This window comes from Staurois parvus, unplaced genomic scaffold, assembly GCF_062004578.1.
Source record: "Staurois parvus isolate SC_StPar_1 unplaced genomic scaffold, SC_StPar_1.0 ptg000282l, whole genome shotgun sequence".
NCBI classification, from domain to species: Eukaryota; Metazoa; Chordata; class Amphibia; order Anura; family Ranidae; genus Staurois; species Staurois parvus.
Window position 1 is genome coordinate 15,530,622 of NW_028318078.1, and position 24,169 is coordinate 15,554,790.

Consider the following 24,169-nt stretch of genomic DNA (forward strand, 5'->3'; position numbering starts at 1 on the left):
AAAATGTAGAGCGGCACTAGTACTGGCACTCTGCTGCATATGAGAGTCATCAAAATTTACCGGCAAGTGTTAACAGAGATCAGGCCTGATTCTGCGAACACTGCGGTTTTGTGTGCAATGTATCAAGTGACAGTGACCTACTGACACTGCACTTGCTGGGGGAGAAGGGGGGGGTAAGCGTAGGGGCTAAACGCAGGTGACAGGGCTGATCCCGCTAACGCTGCGTTTTTGGGGACGCTATACTAATGTGAACGCTGTTATAGTGCTGATCTGATCAAAGATATTGATCCGTTCAGACACTATACTAGCAATGGAGGTTTATTGTGCATGAGCGTCATCCTGGCAGTCAAGGGGTTAAATGTGACCGACGGCAATCTGACGCTATCTGGGAGGGGCATGAAAACCAAGGGAGCGCAAATCATGTATATATATATACAGTTGTGATTTTTCCATGCCGCCCTGTAGCAGTATTTCTGCTATAGGGCGGTCAGGAAGCGGTTACAGAAGCGGTTTGTGTTACGTTGCTGTGTTACTTTAACTGACAAATACACGGTCATGCAACACTGCACCCAAATTAAATTTACGTCTTTTTTTCCCATAAATTGAGCTGTCTTTCGGAGGCATTTGATCACCTGTGCGTTTTTTATTTTTTGCGCTATAAAAAAAAAGGCTGACAATTTTGAGAAAAAAAACAATATTTTGGACTTTTTGCTATAAAACATGTCCAGTAAAAGAATTTAAAAATCAAATTTCGTCATAAATTTCGGCTAAAAAGGAATTCTGTGACATGTCTTTGCTAAAAAAAAATCCCAATACGTGTAAATTAATTGGTTTACGTGAAAGTTATAGAGTCTACAAATGGCGGGAAAGATACTGGGATTTTTTTTTTATACTAATAATGGTGGCGATCAGCGACTTATGGCGGTGATCAGCGATTTATGACAGTGATCGGCGACTTATGGCAGGACTGCGGCGGACATTTTGACACTGGGGGGGGAACTGATTTGGGGTCACTGACATACCCAGTGACACCAGTACAGTGATCAGTGCAAAAAAAAAACACTGACACTGTACTAATGGCACTGGGGAGGAAGGGGTTAACATTTTTATTTAATCAAAGGGTTAGCTCTGTGAGGGGTGTGTACTTCACAGGAACACACTGATCCCGAGAGCTAAACTCCGCTCTCAGGAACAGTGTGTTAGGAGCTGACAGGAAGCAGAGCAATGTATTGTAAACAATGCAGCTGTGCTCTGTGTCTCTGTTTACCAGCAATGGCTGGGACCCGGCGGGTAATGACCAGCCGGGACCCGGTGATTGACACCCACGGCCGCAATGCCTGTTTTGGAAAATCACGTTTTAAAATGTGATTTTGCGCAGCGGTGCCACCCTGTAGCCGTTTTTCTACAATGGCTGGTTGGCAAGTGGTTAAAGAAAAAAATAACAAACATGTCTATACTTACCTGTTGTGTGCAGTGGTTTTGAACAGAGCAGCCTGGGTCCCCCATAGGCTCTCCTGACTCCTCTCTCCTGTCGGGTGCCCCCAAAGCAAACAGCTTGATATGGGGGCACCCGCTGCTCCATGTGTCCATTCACAAATAGAGCCACGGCTCAACCCCGTCCCGTCTCCCTTCTCATTGGCTTACTGTCTGTGATTGACAGCAGTGGTAGCCAATGACTCCCGCTTCTATCTCAGCCAATGAGAAGCCCTGGATAGCCGAGACTCCAGTGCACATCACTGGATCAAGAGGGGGCTTAAGTGAGTATTAGGGGGGCTGGGGGTGATGCTACACACAGAAGGTTTTTTACCTTCATACACAGAATGCATGAAGGTAAAAAACTTTGAGCCTTTAGAACCACTTTAATTGAACAAGCTGAAGTTAGAAGTTGATTGGCTACCACGCACAGTGGCACCAGATTTAGGGAGTGCACTAGTTTAAGTAAATCTACCCCAATGTTTTCAAACTGTTGTAATTTTGTGACACAGTATCACACGCTAAGGCAAAAGGAACTATATCATCTACCAGCAGTTGATAGTAAACCCTGATACAGAGTACATATACGTTGAAAGCATAAAGTGCATCGCTATAAATGATTACACTAAAATAATAAATAAATCCAATTTATATTGCACATATACTGTATGTGGTCATGAAAACCCATTGTCACGTATCTGACAGTGGAGCCTAAGATGACGAAGGTGGCCTCCTTCGCATTTCCTGTCCAAGCACCCCTGGTAGTGGAGACAGGGACTGCTAAGGCAGTGGAAGGGCACAGGTGCCAGTAAACTGTTGTAGTGGATTGAAGTTTGGCAGCACAGGAGTCCTCCCAATGGTAATATGAAGGCTGGTCACAAGCCTTGTTCAGCAGCAGCCAGGCAGACAAGTGCAGGGTCAGGATCAAGTTCAAGGTCAGAAACAAGCAGAAGTCGGTAACTTGCTGGCAATGAGATAAAAAGTCAGGAGGCAGAGACGTAGCAGACTTTCAAGAACTAAGAACACAGGAACTACAGCTGAAGACAATCCAGCACCGAAGCCAGGCAGACTCTCAGTTTTAATAGGCTGCTGGGCGCCACAATCTGTGGATGCGTGAGCACGCCTATATGTGCTTGCAGATACAGTGCTCAGCATGAGTACACCCCAACAGATTTGTCTGAAAACCATTACTTTCCTTTCAGAATCCACATTTTCTATGTAACACTACTACAAAATACTGCCACAAATGTGGGCCATTGATTGCAAACCAGATTTGTTAATTTGCACACAGGATTTTCCTGACAAATTCATTCAAGACCATGTTGTAAAAATAAATACGTCCCAATGAAAGGTGAGTCTAATTATTCAATAACCTCCCTGGCGGTATTCCCGAGTGTACAGTGGGGATCGAAAGTTTGGGCACCCCAGCTAAACATTTGTATTAATGTGCATAAAAAAGCCAAAGAAAGATGGAAAAATCTCCAAAAGGCATCAAATTACAGATTAGACATTCTTATAATATGTCAACAAAAGTTAGATTTTATTTCCATCATTTACACTTTCAAAATAACAGAAAACAAAAAAATGGCGTCTGCAAAAGTTTGGGCACCCTGCAGAGTTAATATCTTGTACTGCCCCCTTTGGCAAGTATCACAGCTTGTAAACGCTTTTTGTAGCCAGCCAAGAGTCTTTCAATTCTTGTTTGAGGTATCTTTGCCCATTCATCCTTACAAAAGTCTTCCAGTTCTTTGAGATTTCTGGGCTGTCTGTCACGCACTGCTCTTTTAAGGTCTATCCATACATTTTCAATTATGTTGAGGTCAGGAGATTGTGAAGGCCATGGCAAAACCTTCAGTTTACACCTCTTGATGTAATCCCCCGTGGATTTCGAGGTGTGTTTAGGATCATTATCCATTTGTAGAAGCCATCCTCTCTTTACCTTCAGCTTTTTCACAGATGGCATCAAGTTACCATCCAAAATTTGCTGAAATTTTATTGAATCCATTTTTCCTTCTACTCGTGAGATGTTCCCTGTGCCACTGGCTGCAACACAACCCCAAAGCATGATTGATCCAACCGCATGCTTAACAGTTGGACAGAGGTTCTTTTCATTAAATTCTGTGCCCCTTCTTCTCCAAACGTACCTTTGCTCATTCCGGCCAAAAAGTTCAATTTTAACCTCATCGGTCCACAGAACTTGTTTCCAAAATGCATCAGGCTTGTCTATATGTTCATTTGCAAAGTTCAAACGATGATTTTTGTGGTGAGGACGTAGAAGAGGTTTTCTTCTGATGACTCTTCCATGAAGACCATATTTGTACAAGTATCTCTTTATAGTGGAATAGTGTACCACAACTCCAGTGTCTGCCAGAGCTTTCTGGAAGGATCGTGCAGTCAAACGTGGGTTTTGAATTGTTTTTCTCACAATCCTGCGAGCTGTTCTGTCTGATATTTTTCTTGGTCTTCCAGATGCTGCTTTAACTTCCACTGTTCCTGATGACTGCCATTTCTTAATTACATTCTGAACAGAGGATATTGACATCTGAAAACGCTTTGCTATCTTCTTATAGCCTTCTCCAGCTTTGTGAGCGTCAACTATTTTCAGTTTCAGTTTTCTAGACAACTGCTTAGAAGAACCCATGGTGCTGATTGTTGGGGCAAGGTCAGATGAGTCTGGGCATTTAAAACCTTTGAGATTGACATCACCTGGTCTTCCCAGATGATGATTGAAAACAATCCATGACACTGGCAGGTCTCAGCTTTGCAAAGGGGGCAGTGCATGCTATAAATTCTGCAGGGTGCCCAAACTTTTGCAGACGCCATTTTTTTGTTTTCTGTTATTTTGAAAGTGTAAATGATGGAAATAAAATTTAACTTTTGTTGACATATTATAAGAATGTCTAATCTGTAATTTGATGCCTTTTGGAGATTTTTCCATCTTTCCTTGGCTTCTTTATGCACATTAATACAAATTTTTAGCTGGGGTGCCCAAACTTTCCATCCCCACTGTAGCTCGGGGTAGTTTCAGCCCCACAAGTGGTAACCCTTAGCTACACTCGGGAATACCCTGCAGCTTTGCTCCGGGATCTCTTCTTCACTTACCTTGAACTGCGCTCCCGCGATGTACCCTCCTGCAGTGTCCCCTGCAATGACCTCCAGCGGATGCCGGCACCTGTCTTCTGGGTTCCATTCCCTGCAACATCGGGACGTACGGGGGACGGAATGGCAGGAAATTCAAAAATGTGAAAAAGTGACATTCACTAAATACACTAAAATCACATAGTAAAACATTACTGTATCAAAGCATTTCACATACATTTGTCCCTAGTGCTTTGTCCTGTGCCCTGCCTGCATTTTTACCGTTCTTTCTGCCTGGAAACTGAGAAAAGTCCATGGCGTCCAAAAAAGTGTCCCTTTAGGTCAAAAATGGTTTTAGACCAGCTAGAGAACAGGGATAGTAAATTAGAACCACTTGCAGAATTGAGTGCTAATGATTCGTGGGGAAATTCGTCATCAGACACTGAAAACGATTTTGCGAATTTGCTCAGTGATGTGCAAACTTGGCGCTAGATTTCAAATTTCGTGTTTCAAATTTTAACATACCCGGGATGTTTACTAGACTCTTGTTCGGACAGATTTCAGTGAGTTATTCCTAAAAATTACAGGCCTACAATACAAAAAATACATATTTCCATGCAAAAAAATGTACTGCTTTGAGCACAGAAATACTGACATAATCAGAACGCTAGGGAGGTTAAACAGGTGTCTGTGATGAACGCGGCGTCAGACCCCAGACCTTCCCACCAAACTCGTGACCAAAGGACTAGCCGATCTAAAACCGCGATGTCATTTGCGTAACAATGCTACACTCAGCTGCACCCTGCACAACGATTTTCCAGCTAATTTTACCACAGTCGATGCACCGGCAGCCTGAATCGATTGTTACTGGGTCAGGTTAATTACGCAATTAACCCTTCACACTGCCACCACCTCCTTTTTGTACAGAGAAAGAGGAAACTTGGCGATATCAGCTAGACACTATAATGGTTATGATAATCGTCTGCATAATACGGTCACTGCAGGCCGATTATGCAGAGGGTTAAACAAACACAGTAGCGTTCTCTTTAGAGGCAGGAATTCGTAAATTGCAATAAAGCACTATAGAAACAGTTCAACACTTTCAGAAGGAAAGATGTATTACTAAAAGGTCAAACAGGTGCAATAAAAATATTTACAGGAAAAGATGTAACTAAGATATATATATAAATATACAGAGACTAACAGCACAGCAAAGAGATATCAGAGAGAGGTGAATGGGTTAAGGTACTTGCCAAAGTCCTGGGTTAGCAACACTGCTGGGCCAACCAAGTGAGTAGTCACGGGTGAGCACCAGTCGGCTGTGGCTATCTGAATACTGTGGTGACTGCTGGGGTGCCCACCTGTTCACAAAACACTTCGGCTCAGAGGTGTCATCTGCTAACATATTAATATGTAGCTTCTTGTCGAGGTAGAGAAGGAGATTTCCCTCTCCCATCTTCTTCCTCAGGCCTAGGACTACATCTGGCCCGAAGGTAATGGCGCCTGTGTGCACCGGAACCAGACAGGCGAATTCTGGATTTCGCCTCCCAGATGTGTCCACAGGTACCTTCATCCAAGATGAACGGTCCTCGTTACCTGCTAGCATCCAGGACACCAGTTCCTCCAGTTTCCTGTCTGATAGGTCAGTCACAGGTCCAGCTGAGCCATGATAGTTGCATCCAGGTGTCTTGCCGTAGCCAGCTGCACCTAACCTGCTTTTTGGCCTGGGGAGCAGGCCAGGCCACAATTGCCTCAGTCTCCCCATGCCCAGACCTCTGGGGGTCTCTCCCTACTGGTAGTTCCCAAAGCTGAACCACTGACATGCCCCTCTGACAGTTTTGTTCCTGACTAGTGACAGGGGCCCTAGTTGCTCTTCCCAGACAGGGCCCAACACCGCAAGGCCCCTAGAGTTGGCAACTGCACCCAGTTCCACTCCGGATTGCAGGTCATTCCTGACCCCTGGGGAGGTGGTTGGTGCATTCTCAACCCCAACTAGCTTTCTCGTGAATTCAGGCAAGCCACATGGGGTAGTGAAGGCTGACTTGTCCTGAGCCTCCTGGGTTAGAGATGGTGGCCCATACCCCCTGCTCAGGTCCATGATGGTTAAACAGCGGGCACCTTCCGGATGCTTCATTTCATGGGGTGTGCCACACCCACAGGGCTGGCACTCAGTTTTCCAAGCTCCTCAAAAATCCTGGTCATCGGATCCTGTTTGGGGATCGAGATTACCGGGGATACCCAGATTCGAGCTGACCCATGGATTCCTGACTGCGCCATTCCCTCTGTCTCTTTGGCCCATTCAGCCTGCACCTCCTAGGAGGTGAGGTTGGCGAAAGGCAGAAGGGAGGCATACATTCTGCCATCTACCTCCTGAACCGCACTGTGAGGTCTCCCTGAGTTCTCCAGAATCCAGACACCATCTATCAGAGGAATTGCCAGCAGCTTCGGGACCTGAGTGGAACGGAAAGGTGATTGGAGCTGAGGACCGCAGCCCCCTCTCTGAGCACCGGAGATCCCTCGCATTTCCAATCCAGGTGTGCTGTCACTGCCTAGGACATATGTTTGTTTGCCTGTTGACACACCATGACAGGTCAGATCAAATGACATGCTTTCAGGCTCCCAGCCCCCTGCGGTTAGGCCATTCCTTCCATCTTCCCTGTCAGGCCTTTGTTGACTCTTCCCAGCAGGGAAGCGCACATCTAGCCAGAGGCTGAAATTCCTGTGTGAATGGCTTTCCAGTGCTGGCCTGCATGTGGGACTACAAGTATTAGCCAGCTGTTGTTTACCCTTCTCAGCAGGGAAGCCCTCAGCTAGCTGACCTCTGAAGTTCCTTTGTGGATCGCTTTTCAGTGCTGCCTTATGCGTGGAACTACAAGTCCCAGGCGGCTGCCCAGTACCATGCAAGGCCAACGGCTGGGCACTTATCAAGGCATTATCTTCTGAGCCTGAGCAAGGGACAGGCCTATCCAGACCATCCCTTTGCTCAGCCCTCAGAGATTGTACCTCTGCCCCCTTCACAGCACTGTGGGTGACCCCCAACAATGAAAATGCATCATTTGTTCCATCATGAATATCATAACCATCATTAGCATTACCAACATTTTCATCAACATTACTGACATTATCATCATCGTCATCATTATCATTATCAAGAGTTATGTTTATATTATCAATGACACATGAGTACGATACCTCCCCAGGCAAGGGGATTTCTTCTCGTTCTCCACCTAATGGAGAATCCTGTGGCCCCACTCTATTCCCAGCCCCCTCCCTCTGTCCATCCACAGGTTGCCCAGACATTACCCCAATATCTGCACACAGTACCTTGGCATGTCCAGAGAGTTCCAGGGGGCCCTTCCGGGTATTCTCGGCAGGGGCATAATAAGATACAAGAGTGCCTAGATCAGCACCCAACAAAACAGGTGTGGGAATTTCATCCGAGACCCCCACCTCCCTCATCCCCCTTCCCGCACCCCAATCTATGAATACCTTTGCACAGGGTATGCGTGAACGGGTCCCCCCAACTCCTGTGAGGGTAAGGAACTTTCCTGGGATAAGGTTCCTTTGCTCAATCACCTCTGCCTGGATCAAGGTGACTTCTGCCCCGGTGTCCCGGAAAACTGTTACAGACCGGTTGCCCACAGTGACTGGCTGCAAGTTGGTGGGGGTTACCCGCATCTTCCTGCAGATGAACAGCACGGAAGAAGAATTGCTGGCCGGCTGGTCAGATGATGTCGTCTGCTTCTGCTCAGGACACTGCGTCCTGAGATGTCTGGCTTTCCCACAGGTGAAACATCTACGGTTGTCAGGCAGGGATGGCTTGGCTCCAAGTGCTGCAGGTGTGGGCGGAGGGGAAGCTTGACTCACCGACGTCGGAGGGGTTGCTAGGGGCGATTTCCCCCCTTTCCAGCCATTCGGAGGAGCCTTGCGATGGTCAGACACTCGCGTATGAACGTAGGTATTGGCCAAATTGGCTGCAGCTTTAGTAGATGCTGGCTCTCTCTCCAAGACAAACTGTCTGACATCGGCCGGGCAGATGTGCAGAAGTTGATCTCGTATCATGAGATCTTCCAAAGACTCGTAGGAGTCAGCTTTCAGTCCCTTAGTCCACTGTCGGAATGTGGTGCGTAAGCGACTCGCCACATCCGTGTAAGAGTCCCCAGGTCCCTTTTGCATGAACCTGAACCGCTTGCGGTACACTTCTGGGGTCATCTGGTACTTCCGGATGATGGCATCTTTTAGAACTTTGTAATCGTCATCCTGCCCCTCTGGCAGTTCTACAAACGTGTCCAGGGCCTTGCCTTGTAGCCCTGGTATCAGGTACCGAGCCCAATGAGCTGGGGGCACATGGTACTGACGGCACGTTTTTTCAAATGACAGTAAATACGTGTCAATGTCACTATCTTTTTCCATCACTGGAAACTTGGCTGCTGTGCCCACGGCCAGAGTGGCGTCCCTGTGCTCTAGGGACCTGGGGTTCTACACCTGTCGCTGGGGCTGGAGCCTTGCCATCTCCAGCTCGTGCCGACGATCAGCTTCCCTCTGCACCGCCTCTCTCTCAGCCTGGCGTTCTGCAACCTCTCTGTCAGCCGCTGCTCGGCGTTCCTCTCTCTCCACCGCTGCTTGGCGTTCCTCTCCGTCGCTGCTTGGCGTTCAAGTAACTGCAAGTAGGCCAGAGGATCTGTCTCCTGGATGCATTTCAGGGCTTCCTGCATCTGAGGAGAGTCTCTGCTAGTTACAGGCACTCCGGTCCTGACCCGCTCAGGCGGTGGTGTGCCGATACCATTCGGTGATCCTCCAGTGTTAGTCTCTGTATGCCCATCCTGCGAGGCCATCTCTGAGCCACTGGGAATGTAGGTAGCTGATCTGCTCGGTTATCATACTCCACTAGATCACTAATCAAATCTTCACGAGTTTTGCGACCGACGTCCATTCCCCCTGAGGCACATTCCGCACTCAAATCACTTTTGCTCATTTTCTTGTATTCTCCTGCACCAGGCATAATTGCAAGCATAGATAGAGTAGGAAGCAGAGAAAAGGAAGGAGCTGTTGCTATATATCTCTCACTATATATATATAAAAAAGTATGCACCGCTTGTTTCTAAGGACTGTTTCCACAAAGGTTACAATCCTTCAGTGCAGAGCTAGTTTTTAACACTGCACTGAAGCTCTTAATGCAACTATCCCACGTACGCTGCCAGCCAATATGTCACGAACGCGGCGTCATTTCCCAGACCTTCTCACCAAACTTGTGACTGAAGGACTAGCCGATCTAAAACCACGATGTCATTTGCGTAACAATGCCACACTCAGCAGGGTGGCGCAACGATTTTCCAGCTAATTGGACCACAATCGATACACCGGCAGCCTGAATCGATTGTTAATGGGTCAGGTTAATTACACAATTAACTTTTCACACTGCCACCACCTCCTTTTTGTACAGAGAAAGAGGAAACTTGGTGATATCAGCTAAAACACTATAATGGTTGAGATATTTGTCTGCATAATACGGTCACCGCAGGCCGATTATGCAGAGGGTTAAACAAACACAATAGAGTTCTCTTCAGAGGCAGGAATTCGTAAATTGCAATAAAGTGCTATAGAAACAGTTCAATACTTTCAGAAGGAAAGATTTATTACTAAAAGGTCAAACGGGTGCCATAAAAATATTTACAGAAAAAGATGTAACTAAGATATATATATAAATATACAGAGACTAACAGCACAGCAAAGAGATATCAGAGAGAGGTGAAAGGGTTAAGGTACTTGCCAAAGTCCTGGGTTAGCAGATCCAAGTTTCAGAACAAAAGGGCACGGGTCTCCCCAGGTGGTACTGATGTTAAAATGGGAGACGTCTTCAACTTAGCTCTCTTAGGCCTGACAGTCCATTTTGTTGTTCCCCAGCAGGGGGTGTCTCTGAAGTCAAGGACCAATACCCTGTTTAGGGCGTGGAGGTCTGGGCGGATACTTCAACTAGAGCCAAAATCTCTCCTAACTCATATTTTGGCCCATAACTTTCCATCTGCACAAGTGACATTCCACCCGCAGGTAGATTATTATGCAGACACGCCTGAGGATTGATTAGATATGAATTATGAAATTATACACTGAACGGTTCACGAGATCTATTTTTCGGCTTTCCTATGTATTCGAGACAAGGTGAGTGACCCATTAAATTGTTCGTCTTCTCTTAGCCAATCTGATGATATGTCTGGTTTTTATGTAAGTCTCTCATATTCCAAGATATGAGACATAGGGGAAAAATGGATTTCGAAAAGTGTTTATCTGATTCGTGCTGCGTTGGAATGCCTTGAACTCCTGGGAAGGCTCTGTTATCTTTTACGAGGTGTTAAATGGCACAGGTTTCTCAGACAGCCAGGCACCTTGCTCAGAGAGGTGTTTTATAGCTCTGGGCTCCCTGCCGTGCTCTAGCCTGCCTGTGACCCTTCCAACACACATATGTCCCTGTGGATTAACAGAGAGGAAAGGGGGAAAAATGAGAGACAACATGGAGATTCTTAACAAAATGGAGGACTGCGTCAGTCTCTGGGTATACGCTGTTACAGTGTCCAGCAGACAGTTGATTATAAAAGGGCATTACTTAACAAAGAAAACCCATTCCCATTTCATGCTATCAGCAATGGCACCACATGAAAGAGAAATGTCACAAGGCCTGAGAAAGAAAATCATTTATTTACATGAGAAAGGTGAAGGCTACAAAATCAGCAAAGCTATACTTATCAGTCAGAATACTGTAGCAAAAGTGATACAAAAATGTAAGAAAGATGGAACTGCAACCATTTCAGAGAGATGTCCAGGCCATCAATAGAAGTTAACAGCTTGACAGGAGCATCTTCTGATGAGAAGGGTTGCAGAAAATCGCCATGCAAGTTCACTGCAGTTAGCTAAAGTAGAAAGCCAAACTGGGGTGATTGTTTCCCATGACACAATACGGCGTACACTGCAGAGGAATGGCATGCATGGGTGTTGTTCAAAAAGGAAGCCTCTCCTAAAGCAGATGCACAAAAAAGCATGCCTACAATTTGCCAGGGCCCATGCTGAAAAATACTACTGGGACTCTGTACTGTGGAGTGATGAGACCAAGATACCCTGTTTCCCCTAAAATAAGACCTACCCTGAAAATAAGACCTAGTGCTATTTGTGGGAATTGCTAAAGTATAAGACCTACCCTAAAAATAAGACCTAGTTGTGATCAGGGATTTTTTTCAGCCGAAACATGAAGTGCGGCTGAAGTGACAGCACCATCTGCTCCTACAGAACCTCCCTACCTCTGTACTCACTGTGGGACAGGGAAGGAACAGATATCTGCGGGTGCAGTATGCAGTGTGGTTAGGGGTGGGGCATCTCCTCCTGCAGCCTAATGCATGGAAGCCGATGCCCCAGAGGTGATCACCGGCCAGTGGGGAAGAGGCAGAGCGGTGAGTAAGTGTGCTTGGTGCACTGTGTGGGAAGATAGGACCCGAAACAGGAGTTACTACAGAGAGGGGTCGGCTGCTGACAGCTGTGTTTTGCAAAGCTAGTTAACCATATGAGGGCAGTGGAGGGGGAGGGGATGTGCAAAGGTGAGCTGCAGTCAGGTGTTGCAGAGGTAAATTGAGTTAGGTGAGTTGCAGACAGGGTGCATAGGTGAGCTGCGGCTGGGGGGGTGCAGAGGTGAGCTGAGTTGCAACCCACCTTTTCACCCCCCAGCCACAGCTCAGCTCTGCACCCCCTGGCCACAGCTCAGCTCTGCACCCCCCGGCCACAGCTCACCTCTGCATTCCCCGTCTGCAACTCACCCCTGCACCCTTTCTGTGGCTCATATCTGCACCATGTCTGAAACTCACCTGTCAAGTCATCCCTGCAACACCTGACTGCAGTTCACAACTGTCATCAACCGGCCCTCTCCATAGTAACCCTCATCCACAACTGCCTGCAGCTCACCTCTGCACCCCTTTTCAAACCTGGCCATTTAACAAATAAGACCTACCCCGAAAATAAGACCTAGTGTGTTTTTTTGAGCCAAAAAAAAAATAAGACTGTCTTATTTTCAGGGAAACACGGTAAATGTTTTTGGAACTGATGGCATCAAAACTGTATGGCGTCACAAAGGTGAGGAGTACAAAGAAAAATGCATGGCACCTACAATGAAACATGGTGGTGGCAGTGTCCTTCTGTGGGGCTGCATAAGTGCTGCTGGTTTCAGGGGGCTGCATGTCATTGATGGTATCATGAATTCACAGATGTACTGCTCTATATTGAAAGAGAAGATGCTACCATCACTCTGTGCCCTTGGTCGTCATGCTCTTTTCCAACATGAAGAACACAGTGAAAGTGATTCAGTGGCCAAGCATGTCTTCTGATCTGAACCCAATAGAACACCCACATGGAATTCTGAAGAGACAGGTTGAGCATCACTCTCCAGCCAATATCCAGGCTATGAAAGAGGTCATTCTTGAAAAATAGAAAAAGATAGATGTTGCAATATATTGCCAACTTGTTCATTCCATGCCTAGAAGAATGGTGTTGTCCTTACAAATCATGGAAGTCATACAAAAGACTAGATGTAGTAGTTTTTGTTGTGGGGTGTATTCATTGTTGCATCAACTAATTTGAGTAAAACTGGAGACTTTGTAATCCAAATTATATTATTAACCTTACTTTCATGTAATGAGCTAAACAAATGTTGTTTAAAACTCAGTTTTGTCAAAATTTTGGAAATTGTTCTTGTGTTCATTGAGATACTGATTAAAATCTTGCTTTTCAAAAGGGGTGTACCTATTTATGCTGAGCACTGTATGTGCCAATGTGCGTCCGTGTGCGCTTTCTAGTCCTTGCTGTTCTTGTTAGACTTCTATGCGCACGATTCTGCACATACGCATAAGAATGAGAACCTGCTGCACAGAAATGAGCATCTGCTGTATGAGATTCCTGACAACCAATTCTAATATATGGGACCTTAATGATATATATACTATAAACAGAACTGTATGTTACCATGCAAACTCACTGATTGTGCAAATAAATACAGTAAAGTGCAACAAAGTTATACCAAAGTGCTCATGCCATTCAGACCAGCGACACGCAAAGTTAAAAAAGTCTGTTTGTGAAAACATAGTAACAAGTTTGGAAAGATGGTCCCTTATTAGTATCAGTGACAGGATATCCAGATCTGAAGCCCCCTGTGTCTCACCCCACACTGTATGTGCAGAAAAGGCTTTCCGGAGATCTGTGACCCCCAGTAAAGAGTTGTCACAAAAAAACTGCTTACATGCATTGCATTGATATCAAATTGGGAGTATTGTCTGTATGTGTGCAGCCGCTGCATCCCATAGACATAGAATGGGACTGCCTGCCTGCGGACTCACAGAACACCTGTGCAACTCATGCAGGCAAACATGGCAGTCCACACAGATGTACACTTAAAGCAGAGTTCCAGCTGAAAAAATAAATAAATAAAAGGCAGCAGCTGCAAAAACCTGTAGCTGCTGACTTTTAAAATACAGACACTTACCTGTCCCTCGGTCCAGCAGTGTCCTCACCACGGCTAGTTTCACCGGCCATCTTCTCTCCCCGGCACCGGCATCTTTAGTGTGGGCACCCAACTGTGACAGCTTGTGGCTTCACAGCCGGGTGCCCACCGCCCATGCGCCAGAAGTTCTGTGCTTTGTGAATGGCCCTATAATCTTCTGAGACCTGTCATGTGTCCCAGAAGACTACGGGGAGAGGAAGGAAAACTTCAGCTTCCGATCGCCTAGGCGATCGCAGCGGAAGTGGGAGTGGGTACCTGTCAAATTCAGGTACCCGCTCCCCAAAGATGCCAATCCTTAATGGGGAGCAAGGGACAAAGGCTTAAAGCGGAACTTCCCCTTTTGGGTGGAGCTTCGCTTTAAGTACATCTGTGTGAACAAGGTCTAAAGAGAAGTATGGCCAAAGCTTTTTTTGGCCATACTTCTCTTGTGGGTCACTTTTGTCCTCCTGTGCCTGAGTCAGGTTATAGCAGGCTATTACTTGCTATCAGCTGACGGGGCAGCTGAAGGATCCCCAAAATACTGCTTGGATCCACCCTGCTGCTGAACAGCTGCCTCTGGTTTTTAGCCCATGGCTGAGAGCAAGAGCCAACCATGCCTGCCCCCTACCCTGCCCGAAGCTCCGGTGAGTGATGGAGGGGCAGAGTGGAGAGCAGTGATTGACAATCATTAATACTCCTTCCTCTTCTGCAAGTGTCTAATTACTGACTGTGCAGTCCCAGCTCAGCCACCCCTAACCTTCCTACATAACGTTTCATGTACCTGCTGACAAAAAGCTATAGAGTGTACATGAGTGCAGCTCTGTGCCTGCAGATATCAGATCCAAGGTGATGGTGCCCAGCAGCAGTTTCAGGCCTTAAGCCCCTGGTCATAGAGGGTGCAACTTGGCATGTGATTTTCATGCCATGAGACTTGCAAATCGTATGCCAAGTCGCACCCTATTGTCCACTATTAGAGCAGTAATATTGGTTCAGTTCCGACTTGGTCGGAGCCGCACTGATTTCTAAAGTAGTGTATGCACTATTTTTGGTGCAATTTGCATAGACATCTGTGTCAGATGTCTTGCAAATCGCACCTCAAATCGGCAAGTCACCTGACTTTGAAATCATGTGACTTCACTGTAAGTCGCACGATATCAAAATCAGCTTTGATGTGACCGCATAGCACAGCCATGCAAAGCAGTGTGCTTACAGTGAAGCACAAACACAGCCACACATAGTAAAAAAAGCACACAGTTAACCCTTTGATTGCCCCACGTTAACCCCTTCTGGCCCAGTGCCATTAGTACAGTGTCAGTGCTTTTTATTAGCACTGATCACTGAATTGGTGTCACTGAGGAAGTCAGTTCCCCCCAGTGTCAGAATGCCCGCCGCAGACCCACTATAAGTCGCTGATCGCCACCCTTACTAGTAAAAATAAAAACAAATCCCAGTATATATAATGCCATTTGTAAACGCTATAACTTTTACGTAAACCAATTAATTTATATGTAATGGGATTTATTTTTATCAAAGATGTAGCAAAATACATTTTGGCCTAAATTTATGACGAAATTTGATTTTTTAATTTTTTTTACTGGACATGTTTAATAGCAAAAAGTCAAAAATTTTATTTTTTTCTCAAAATTGTCAGTCTTTTTTTTATAGCGCAAAAAATTAAAAACGCACAGACGATCAAATACCACCAAAAGAAAGCTCTATTTGTGGGAAAAAAAAGGACGTAAATTTAATTTGGGTGTAGCATTGCATGATTGCGCAATTGTCAGTTAAAATAACGCAGCGCCGTAATGCAAAAAAATGGCCTGGTCAGAAAGGGGAGTAAATCCTCTGGAGGGCAAGTGGTTAAAAATAAAATTTTTCTTACTTTCTGTTAGAAAAGTTTTGCAAATAAACTTTCTCCATAAATATAGGCCAAAATGTATTGTACTAATTTCTTTGGGAAAAATAACGCAAATTAGTGTACATTATTATCTGTGTAAAAGTTTTAGTGTCTACAAACTATGGTATATATATAATTGAAAATTGATCAGTCCTGATGTCCTGAAGTACTAACAGCCTAACTCATTTCTTGAGGCCCTAAAATGGCAGGACAGTACATATAACCCCCAAATGACTCCTTTTTGGAAAGTAGACAATCCAAGTATTTATTAAGAGGCATGGCAAGTTTTTTTAAGTTGTAATTTTTTGTCACAATTTTTGAGAAAATGAAGAAATTCAATAAACTTTGTTTCTTTTTCACAATTTTGCTTACATTCTGTCACCAGAAGTACAGTCTCATCATATGACTGGTGTGACGATGAGCAGGGATACTGATTGGTGACAGTATGTTATTAAATTCATTTTTTAAAACACTTTTTTCTATTTTTACATTTTTTCTGTTTTTTACAATTTTTTTACAGTGCTTTGAAAAAGTATTCATATCCCTTGAAATTTTCCACATTTTGTCATGTTACAACCAAAAACGTACATGTATTTTATTGGGATTTTATGTGATAGACCAACACAAAGCGGCACATAATTGTTAAGTGTAAGGAAAATGATAAATGGTTTTCAAAATATTTTACGAATAAATATCTGGAAGGTGTGGCGTGCATTTGTATTCAGCCCCCCAAGCCAATACTTTGTAGAACCACCTTTTGCTGCAATTACAGCTGCAAGTCTTTCTGGATATGTCTCTATGAGCTTTGCACATCTATAGTGTGACATTTTTGCCTATTCATTGCACAATAGCTCAAGCTCTATCAGATTGGATGGAGAGTGCCTGTGAACAGCAATTTTCAAGTCTTGCTACAGATTCTCAATTGGATTTAGGTCTGGACTTTGACTGGGCCATTCTAACACATGAACATGCTTTGTTCTAAACCAGGGGTCCTCAAACTTTTTAAACAGGGGGCCAGTTCACTGTCCCTCAGACCGTTGGAGGGCCGGACTATAGTTTGAAAAAAAAAACTATGAACAAATGCGGACACAGTACAGGAGATGACCAGAGACTGTGGACACAGTACAGGAGATGACTAGAGACTGCGGACACAGTACAGGAGATGACCAGAGACTGCGGACACAGTACAGGGGATGACCAGAGACTGCGGACACAGTACAGGAGATGACCAGAGACTACGGACACAGTACAGGAGATGACCAGAGATTGCGGACACAGTACAGGAGATGACCAGAGACTGCGGACATAGTACAGGAGATGGCCAGAGACTGCGGACATAGTACAGGAGATGACCAGAGACTGCGGACATAGTACAGGGAATGACCAGAGGCTGCGGACATATTACAGGAGATGACCAGAGGCTGCGGACATACAACGGCGGCGGGAATACTGGGCTGGCCGCTCCATAAGACGCACAGACATTTCCCCCCAAGTGTGTCTTATGGAGCGAAATAGTGCCCCATCATTGGTGTCAGTGGGAGGAATAGTGCCCCATCATTGGTGTCAGTGGGAAGAATCGTGCCCCATCATTAGTGTCAGTGGGAGGAATAGTGCCCCATCATTGGTGTCAGTGGGAAGAAACGTGCCCCATCATTGGTGTCAGTGGGAAGAAACGTGCCCCATCATTGGTGTCAGTGGGAGGAATAGTGCCCCATCATTGGTGTCTGTGGGAAGAATTGTGCCCCATCATTGGTGTCAGTGGGAGGAATAGTGCCCCATCATTGGTGTCAGTGGAAGGAATAGTGCCCCATCATTAGTGTCAGTGGGGGGAGGAATAGTGCCCCATCGTTGGTGTCAGTGTGGGGGGGGGGGGAATAGTGCCCCGTCATTGGTGTCAGTGGGGGAAGGGGATAGTGTCCCAACATTGGTGTCAGTGGGAGGAATAGTGTCCCATCATTGGTGTCAGTGGGAAGAATAGTGCCCCATCTTTGGTGTCAGTGGGAGGAATAGTACGTCATTGGTGTCAGTGGGGGGGAATAGTGCCCCGTCATTGGTGTCAGTGGGGGGGGGTAGTGTCCCAACATTGGTGTCAGTGGGAGGAATAGTACCCCATCATTGGTGTCAGTGGGGGAAGAAATAGTGTTCCATCGTTGGTGTCAGTGGGGGGTGGAATAGTGCCCCATCGTTGGTGTCAGTGGGGGGTGGAATAGTGTTCCATCGTTGGTGTCAGTGGGGGGTGGAATAGTGCCCCATCGTTGGTTTCAGTGGGGGGAGGAATACTGCCCCATCATTGGTGTCAGTGGGGGGAGGAATAGTGCCCCATCATTGGTGTCAGTGGGAGGAATAATGCCCCATCATTAGTATCAGTGACACTAATGATGGGGCACTATTCCTCCCACTGACACCAATGACACTTAACTTGCTGACCCCTGTTCCAGCATGGTGCTGCTGCAGCCAGCATAACTGGTTGCAGAGGCACCATATGCACGGCACACTTACCTGTCAGCTGCCTCTCCCTCACTCGATGTTCGCGGGCCCGCTCGGCTCCGCCTCCTCGCAGGTGATTGGCCGCCTGTGTGCCTTTCCTGAGCTACAGTTCTGGCGCCCAAGGAGGCGGAGCCGAGCGGCAGCGCAAACATCTAGTGAGGAAGTGGCCGGAGTGAATGAAGGAGCAGCGCTTCCTGGACTGGATCGTCGTGGGACTGGGACACAGAGCAAGGTAAGATACAGCAGCCCCTTGCCTGCCCCTGTACTTAGTGTTCCTTCCTCGCGGAAAATACGCCCCTGCCGGCGGGCCGGATAAATGTCCTCTGGGGGCTGCATGTGGCCTGCGGGCCGTAGTTTGAGGACCCCTGTTCTAAACCATTCCGTTGTAGCTCTGGCTGTATGTTTCAGGTCGTTGTCCTGCTGGAAGTTAAACCTCAGCCCCAGTCTTAAGTCTTTTGCAGACTCTAACAGGTTTTCTTCACCTTCTTCCACATGTCTGCTGTGTCCCCCACATGCGCAAACTGCAAACGGGACTTGTTCCACAGGGCAACTATTAGTTGTGCACTCCATAAACCTGGCCTTTATGGAAGAGTGTCAAGAAGAAAACCATTGCTGAAAGAAAGCCATAAGAAGTCCCGCTTGCAGTTTGCGAGAAGCCATGTGGGCAACACAGCAAACATGTGGAAGAAGGTGCTCTGGTCAGATGAGACCAAAATGTAACTTTCTGGCCTAATAGCAAAAACGGTATGTGTGGCCAAAAACTAACTCTGCACATCACACTGAACCATTTTCCTTCTACTTCACAATTATGTGCTGGTCTATCACATAAAATCCCAATAAAATACATTTACGTTTTTGGTTGTAACATGACAAAATGTGGAAAATTTCAATGGGTAGGAGTACTTTTTTCAAGGCACTGTACATATTGTCATCAGAGTAGTTCAGTGTTGCCATAGTAACACTGTACTACTCTGAGGGGGTGATTGGGGATTTTTTTTTTGTACAGTGTGATTGCTTGTGTTTCCTCACCGCTCGGACACAGGACCAAGGTATTATAGCTGGGCACTGCACCCAAGAACTAGACGACACTAGCTTAGGTGCAAACTGGAACTCCTTTATTGAACAGAAATACAGATTTTTATACACTTCAGAAATAGGGGCAGTCCCCACATGAACAATAAAAACAAATGTTACACATTGGGATAAACATCCCACACTGATTAGGTAACAAGGTAAAGTTGACACAAGACTAATACCATCATGTAGGAACCTCCAACAGACAGAAACAATAGGTGACTCAATTAACAAAGGGACAAAGACACAGTAAACACATCACACTTTAATAAACAGATTACAGCAAGAGACCTCAGCATCAGGTTGTTTTGAGCTGATTACATTAACATCTGCTTACAGTCTCTGAGTTTAGGAGGGGAGTTGAAGCAGTCAATGCTGGTTTGGATACAGAGGCCCCAAATCTGTATCTGGGTCCTCCAGTTCTCAGAGTCTGTGTGTTTTTTGGCAAGACATGGACTTGAATCCAAAATAAAACTCCAAAGGTCCCCCCAGGCACGCAACTCCCAAAGAGTAGAGCCCCCTCAGATGCCAGGGCCCATGGTCAGTAGGCAACAGCCTAGTCTTCATGTGGCAGGCGCAGCACTTGTAGTGCCTTGAGCGCTGTGGCATCAGAAAAATTATGCAATTGCTGTTTCTTTGTTTGATTAGACTGACTTTACTCTGTAATTCCTCCAATGCCGCTCTATGGATGCAGTAGGTTTAAAGAGCACACTGAATACTTTAGTTAACTTCTTTAATAACTTCAATCTTCTTCATATAACACTGCTTACAATGGCTTATTTCTTTCATATTACAATGGTTTAATTCGTATTACATTGGGTTGATTCAATAGCTTATCTCGATAGATTCGTTAGCTTATGTTGTTAGATTAATTCATTAAATTCGTAAATTCGATAGGTTCGTAAATTTGTAAATGATTACTCTACAGTGACTTGATTCGTAAGTTCGGTGGAACTACAAGTAAACACATACAACAGTTTTTAGACACAGATTTACCTGCACTGTTAAACAATAGAGGAACACACAAGTGCATTAAATACCTATTTGGCCTTCTCTGCCTCCATGGAGCTTCTCTGATTGGAACTTTGTCTGTTTCCTCCTCTGTCTGGTGAGCATGTGTTTCTAAAATATTCTAGCAGGGAGTTTTACACAGGCACAAATGTGAAACTGGCAGGTATTGGTTAAGGCTCTGTACAGTGTGAGGCTGTCTGTGATTGGCTCAGTTCTATACTAACTCTTAAAGGCATATTTTCCTTTTCTGCTTCTGCTAACACAATGAATATATAAATGTCATATAACATTCAAAGACATAAATCACAGCAATGATTCTGCTTTTGGCTTTAACATATGCACATATACACTGTACTGAGGTTATTGGCAGGTTTGGTATACACATATATGTGAACCATATTAGCAACCTAGGACTGGTCTTAGCTAGCCAGCTACACTCCAGTCCTCTTCAAAAGTCCCTATCCTGGTTGGGTCTGTCACAGCGTGTTACAGTGATGATCACTGAAACAACAATAGTTTGAACTGTCATGCATGGCTTTCAGTCATTACTCATTGTTTAATACTGTGATGCTGTGATTGGCTCACAGCTATCACATGGTACAGGGTTCCGTGAGTGGCCCAGGTACCATGTGATCACTAGTGACCAATCAGCAATTACACTCAGCAGTAAAAAATCATGTCATGAATTGATTCCATTCATGACTACTTTTTAATAGGTGACAAGATCGCACATCACGTGGTAACTGGGCTGCTCACAGCAGCCCAATACTCAGCACCGCAATATGCTGTGTCCGGTGGAAACAGCGTTTACAGATCACACCACTGCACACCCATGGGCTCATGCAATGCGCATGAACGCTGTGACGTACTGGTAAGTCACAGTGCCCAGGGAAGCCGTTGGGCAGCTGTAAAATTACTATTGGCCAGTGGTTAAGTATGTTCACATATAATTTTATGGGAAGAATGTTGCTGAAATTAATAGAGGATTCTTTATTGCTATACAGTTAGGTAAAGGATATTGCGGCCTCTAAATTGTGGTCTGAATTTAATAATGTTCAGAGGCAAGGTGTGGAGGCCCCTAAGTGCCATGCCGCTCTGCAGCCTAAACCAGTGAATCATCAGCCACTAAAGCGGAACTACATTGCACCTGAGCACCACAAACCAAAAACACTTTATTAATTTTTAATATTCAAAGCAAACTTCCCCATCCATCCACGTCCTAATGCTTTATTTTGATGAGAAATCACTTTGAATAATACCCCATAGCATTTCTGGCCATGGCCATTTTGAGTAAGGACATATAATTCATGTGACATTTATTTCCTGGAATCCATCTGCCCTTAGCTCAGACATGCAGGCACCCTCCTGAAGACTCCTGGGATATATGACAATTTGCCTAGGCATGGAAACCAGGAAGTAACTGAAGAAATGCAAAAAAAAAAAGATAAGTAAATAGAATATACCTTCCTATCTATTTACTAATGGCAGCAGCATAAGGATTAAAAATAGTCAGTTGATTGAGAGAGTGAAGTTCCGATTTTCATGACTAATGTGGCAGGGAGGGAATTGGGTCCTAAGGGTGGTGGTAATAGTTAAATCAGGGATCAACAAACCATCGATCGCTATCTACTGGCCAACTGTGGGGAGCAGACAAGTAGATCATGAACTCGGCTCTGCCTTCCCCCCAGCTTCTGCCCTCTCATGTTCACGGAAGAGCAGAGAGTGGGAGACAGCATAGTGCTGGATGGTGGGCAGGAGCTGCCTCAGTAAACCTCTTAAGTTAACCAGCAGGCAGTCCTAGCAACCAATCACCAGCTTGCTATTATGAAAAGTTATCTCCAGCAGCTCCTGCCTTCTGTCTAGCACTATGCTGTCTCCTGCCCTCTGCTCTGCTGTATACACACTGTCAGGTAGGAGAGTGCTACCTACACAACACTGTTTGCAAATGTGTGTGTGATGTGAAAGGGACAGAGGAGACACTGTTGGGAGAAGGGGGGGGGGGGGGCAGAGGACACTACAGGGGTGTGTATGATGTGAGAGGGACAGAGATCACTGCTTTGGGGAATGGGAAGGTAGAGGACACTGCTTTCAGGGGGCAGAGGACACTTTGTGGGGGGTAGAGAACACTGCAATGGGGGTGAAGGGGCAGAGGATACTACTGTGAGGGGTACAGGACACTAGGGGGAGGGAGGGGTACAGAGGACACTTCAGTGGGGGGGATGTGATGTAAAGGGGGCAGAGGACACTGTTTTTGGGGGGGGGTTACAGTACACTACTGTGGGGGGAGGGGAGTAGAAGACACTGCTATTGGGGGCAGGGGACACTGCTTTGAGGGGGCGGGGTACAGGACTACTGTGGGCAGGGGTGATGTGAAGGGGGGCAGGGGACACCACAGTGGGCAGGGGTGATGTGAAGGGGGGCAGGGGACACCACAGTGGGCAGGGGTGATGTGAAGGGGGGCAGGGGACACCACAGTGGGCAGGGGTGATGTGAAGGGGGGCAGGGGACACTACAGTGGGCAGGGGTGATGTGAAGGGGGGCAGAGAACACTATGGTGGGGGATGATGTGAAGGGGGGCAGGGGACACTACTGCGGGGAATGATGTGAAGGGGGGGGGGGAGAGGACAGTACTGTGGGCAGGGGTGATGTGAAGTGAAGGGGGTCAGGGGACACTACAGTGGGCAGGGGTGATGTGAAGGGGGGCAGAGAACACTATGGTGGGGGATGATATGAAGGGGGGCAGAGGACACTACAGTGGGGGATGATGTGAAGAGGGGCAGAGGACACTACTGTGGGCAGGGGCGATGTGAAGGGGAGCAGAGAACACTGTGGTGGGGGATGATATGAAGGGGGGCAGAGGACACTACTGTGGGCAGGGGTGATGTGAAGGGGAGCAGAGAACACTGTGGTGGGGGATGATATGAAGGGGGGCAGAGGACACTACTGTGGGCAGGGGTGATGTGAAGGGGGGCAGAGAACACTATGGTGGGGGATGATATGAAGGGGGGCAGAGGACACTACAATGGGGGATGTTGTGAAGAGGGGCAGAGGACACTACTGTGGGCAGGGGTGATGTGAAGGGGAGCAGAGAACACTATGGTGGGGATGATATGAAGGGGGGCAGAGGACACTACTGTGAGCAGGGGCGATGTGAAGCGGAGCAGAGAACACTGTGGTGGGGGATGATATGAAGGGGGGCAGAGGACACTACTGTGGGCAGGGGCGATGTGAAGGGGAGCAGAGAACACTGTGGTGGGGGATGATATGAAGGGGGGCAGAGGACACTACTGTGGGCAGGGGTGATGTGAAGGGGGGCAGAGAACACTATGGTGGGGGATGATATGAAGGGGGGCAGAGGACACTACAGTGGGGGATGTTGTGAAGAGGGGCAGAGGACACTACTGTGGGCAGGGGTGATGTGAAGGGGGGCAGAGAACACTATGGTGGGGATGATATGAAGGGGGGCAGAGGACACTACTGTGAGCAGGGGCGATGTGAAGGGGAGCAGAGAACACTGTGGTGGGGGATGATATGAAGGGGGCAGAGGACACTACTGTGGGCAGGGGTGATGTGAAGGGGGGCAGAGAACACTGTGGTGGGGGATGATATGAAGGGGGTAGAGGACACTACTGTGAGCA